This window comes from Lutra lutra, chromosome 5 (assembly GCF_902655055.1).
Source record: "Lutra lutra chromosome 5, mLutLut1.2, whole genome shotgun sequence".
Classification (NCBI taxonomy): domain Eukaryota; kingdom Metazoa; phylum Chordata; class Mammalia; order Carnivora; family Mustelidae; genus Lutra; species Lutra lutra.
The window spans coordinates 19,557,692-19,562,258 of NC_062282.1; the positions used below are offsets into that span (position 1 = coordinate 19,557,692).

Below are 4,567 nucleotides of genomic sequence, written 5' to 3' on the forward strand. Positions count from 1 at the left end.
AATGAACTTTTGTTGTTTCATTTTTTTCAAGTGGTTAAAAAAATGATATTTTCTAAGAAAGGATTGACTTTTGAAGGAGAACATACATTTCATGTGTACTTGCTGATTTAAAGTAACTTTAAAACACGCAAGTAGATTTGATCATGTCCTTGATCAGAAACTCAGATGAGAAAACTGGAATACATCAAGCCCATTGATGACAAATGAAGCATTTTATTTTCAAGGGAGAAATTTTAGAATAAACACAAAGAAGGTTTTCAACCGAAAAATGCAGAAATACAGTAATTTGCAGAGAGGAGGAAGATAATGAGCTTGAAAAGATATTTACTGATGAATGGCCAAAGATGTTCACAAAAAAGCAAGGCAGTACAATATCCTCTCTCAAACTCTCTCTCTCTTTCTCACTTTCTCTTGCACACACACACAGACACACATAGACACACACACAAATTATTTAAAGAAGGAAAAATATTAGAATTCAGATAAAGGCAGTTGAAAAGTTAGTAGAAAATGTGGACTTAGAGACAAAATAGGTCTGGCTGGTAAGGAGAAGATGCAGAGGTTATAGATATGTGGGATTTTAAAGAAATTGCTTGTGTTGTATGTTTTGTATTTTTTTTTTTGCCTAATAATTATTAATTAAAACAATGAACATAATCGGGATGCCTAAATGGCTCAGTTAGTTAAGCACCTGCCTTTGGCTCAGGTCCTGATCCCAGAGTCCTGGAATCAAGTCCCATAATCGGTTCCTTGCTCAGGGGGAATTTTGCTTCTCCCTCTGCCTGCTGCCCCCCACCACTTGTGCTCTCTCCCTTTTTCTGACAAATAAATAAATTAAATATTTAAAAATAATTATAAATACTATTATTTTTGTTTGATCATTAGTGGCTTCTTTTTAGAGCAGTTTCAGGTTTACAGAAAAGTTGATTAAAAAAATACATAATTTCCCCTTTCTGCCCACGGATCCTGCCGAGGAAGCATCATTTTAAGGTCTCCCTTCCCACTGCAGGCATGTCTAAGTCAGAGTCTCCCAAAGAATCTAGACAGTTGCAGAAGCTCTTCATGGGAGGTTTGAGGTTTGAAACAACCCATGAAAGCCTGAGGAGCCATTCTGAGCAATGGGGCACATTTACATAGTGTGTGGTAATGAGAGATCCAAATACCAAGGGCTCCAGAAGCTTTGGGTTTGTTACCTATGCCAGCGTGGAGGAAGTGGATGCAACCATGAATTCAAGGCCACACAAGGTGGACAGAAGAGTGTGGAACAAAAGAAGGCTCTCTCAAGAGACGATTCTCAAAGACCTGGTGCCCACTTAACTGTGAAAAAGATTTTTGTTGGTGGCATTAAAGAAGACACTGAAGAACATTATCTATAGATTATTTTGAACAGTATGAGAAAATTAAAGTGACGAAATCATGACTGACCAAGGCAGTGGCAAGAAAAAAAAGGTTTGCTTTTATTACATTTGATGATTACAACTCCATAGACTGGCTTGCCATGCAAAAATACCATACTATGAATGTCCACAACTATGAAGTAAGGAAAACTCTATCTAAGCAAGAGACGATGAGTGCTTCATCTAACCAAAGAGGTCAGCGTGTTTCTGGAAACTTTGGTGGTGGTTGTGGAGGTGGTTTTGATGGAAATGACAGCTTTGGTCATGAAGAAAATGTCAGTGGGTAAAGTAGCTCTGGTGATGGGTATGGTGGCAGTGGAGATAGCTATAATCCCTTTGGTAATGATGAGAGGAACTTTGGAGCTATCAGAAGCTATAACGATTTTGGCAATTACAACAATCAGTCTTCAAATTTTGGGTCCATGAACGGAGGGAAGTTTGGAGGCAGAAGCTCTGGCCCCTATAGTGGTGGAGGCCAATACTTTGCCAAACCGCAAAATCAAGATGGCTGTGGTGGTTCCAGCGGCAGCAGCAGTAGCTTTGCCAGTGACAAGAGGTTTTTAAGTCCTTCCAGGAAGCAAAGCTTAGCATGATGGGAGATCCAGAGAAGTGATAGGGAAACTACAGGTTATAACAGATTTGTGAACTTGGCCAAGCACAGTGGTGGCAGTGGCTGGCTGCTACAAAAAAAGGATATGTTTTAGACTGTGTATGGGCAAAAAGCTCGAGGACTGTATTTGTGACTAACTGTATAACAAGTTTATTTTAGTTTCTATTCTGTGGAAAGTGTAAAGCATTCCAACAGAGCATTTTAATGTAGTTGTTTTTTTGTTTGTTTTTTTTGTTTGTTTTTTACACCCATGTTGATTGCTAAATGTAATAGTCTGGTCGTAATGCTGAATAAATGTGTCTTTAAAAAAAATACAGAATTCCCATATACTCACTCTTCCCTCAACATAATTTATCCTATTCTTGGATTAATATGATAACTTTTGTTATAATTAATGAGCAAATATTGATACATCATTATTAGCTAAAGTGCATAGTTTAAATCTGGGCTTATTCTTTGTATTGTATAGCTCTATGGGTTTTAATAAATGTGTAATGTTGCATATGCACCACTATATCGTACAGAATAGTTTCACTCTCCTAGAATTCCTCTGTATTCTACTTTTTCTTCTCTTCACTCACTCCCTGCCCCTGGAAAGGGATCTTTTTACTGATTTTTTTACTGTTTCAATATTTTTCCTTTTCCACAATGTCATATAGTTGGGATCAAACAGTATACATCCTTTTCAGATTGGCTTCTTTACTTGGTAATATGCATTTAAGATTCCTCCATGTCTTTTCATTGGTAATTCATATCTTTTGATCACTGAATGATATTCTGTTGTCTGGATTTTCCACAATTTGTCTACCCATGTACCTATTTTATCTGTTCTTTAGGTAGGCATACGTCTATGTATTTATCTATTTGATGGAAAATATTCAGAGAAGAAACTCTTGAAAGTACTAAAGAACTAAGAGGAAATAAAATAAAGCATCATGTATGGTAGAGGAATTTTCATTAAGTTGTAGAAGGGATACTGTCTCTACTGAAAACCAGGAGAGTAGTAAGGAAGGCATGCAGATATACAGAAGTTTTTAAATTTGAGGGGGGAAACTGAGAGAGCTAACAGCTTGTATTTAAGCTGTGAATTAGGGACTGAGTCCATCAGCTAATAAAGAAGATAGTGACCAATGAAGAGGAATGTTTAGAACATATAAGTGTGAGTGTTAGCCAGTTTGTACTTTGTTTCATATATAATGATATTCATTGCCCAAAAGTCAATATATTTATTCTCACTTAAAACTTTGCAAAAAGTTTTTAATATTTGTTTTAATTAGATTTTCTCTAATCATTCCTATAGGTGAAAACTCTGACCATAGTTTTGTTTTTTTTTTTTTAATATGGGGAGTATTTTCCTGAAATGACTTTAAAGGATTTTGGTATTACTGAAATGGTTCACTATTCATTTGGACTTTAATGCTATGTCTTTCTTTATTCAATTAAAAGCACAGTACCAAAATATGAAATTATATTTTGTTTTAAAGATTGTACAGACACAGAGAAAAAAATTAAATTTTTGTAGGCAGCCACGGACCCAGCTAGAGGTGAGGGATCAAACCAGGCCCTGACTCGTACCTCCTGAATATCAGTTGAGTTGCGCTTGAGAAAAAGCCTGAGCTATGACTCGCTGACGTGACTGCCTGCATGTATTAAGAGGCAAAACTGGGTTGTACATTTAACTGTTACAAGATTTCCCTGTACTTGCACGGGCTATAAATTGCACCATTGTAAGCTCGTGAATTGCTAAAGATTAGCTAAGTAGATAAAAGTTACTGGCGTCACAACATCCGCTACCAGCGCTTGGGAAATGGCTTTCGTACAAGCTTAAGGGGTTTCATGTGAATATTACGCATGTATGAGCAATCAACCGAAAATAGAAACTTCCTTATAATTGTTTCTGTTAACTATATAATACCTCACAGCCTTGAATAAAATTGGCACTGCTTGGACATCATCCACTGTGTCCCTCCTGTCCTCATTTCTTTACAAGTCTTATTCTCTCTCCATTCTCTTACTCTCTCGACCCTGCTCGTGTCGTCGCACTGGCCGCGACACATTTATAATGGATTCATTCATAATTTTTATCATAACACTATTTTGCTAAACTAAATAAATTTTCTTCATCTGCCAAAAAAATAAAATTAAAAGAACTCCCACCAGAGAACTTATCAACTCAACAACCAAGGAATGAATCATCCAATCAAGAAATGGGCAGAAGGAGCACCTGGGTGGCTCAGTGGGTTAAAGCCTCTGCTTTTGGCTCAGATAATGATCCCAGGGTCCTGGGATCGAGCCCCGCATCAGGCTCTCTGCTCAGCCAGGAGCCTGCTTCCTCCTCTCTCTCTGCCTGCCTCTCTGCCTACTTGTGATCTCTGTCAAATAAAAAAATAAAATCTTAAAAAAAAAAAGAAATGGGCAGAAGACATGAACAGACATTTCTGCAAAGAAGACATCCAAATGCCAACAGACACATGAAAAAGTGCTCAACATCACTTGGCATCAGGGAAATACAAATCAAAACCACTGTGAGATACTACCTCACACCAGTCAGAATGGCTAA

At 37.3% G+C, this 4,567-nt stretch overlaps 1 pseudogene; it reads left to right on the forward strand.

Annotated features, from left to right (window-relative positions):
- Nucleotides 1-1,011: 1,011 nt before the first annotated feature.
- On the forward strand, nt 1,012-1,990 carry LOC125101114 (heterogeneous nuclear ribonucleoprotein A1-like; annotated as a pseudogene).
- The last annotated feature ends 2,577 nt before the right edge of the window (nt 1,991-4,567 follow it).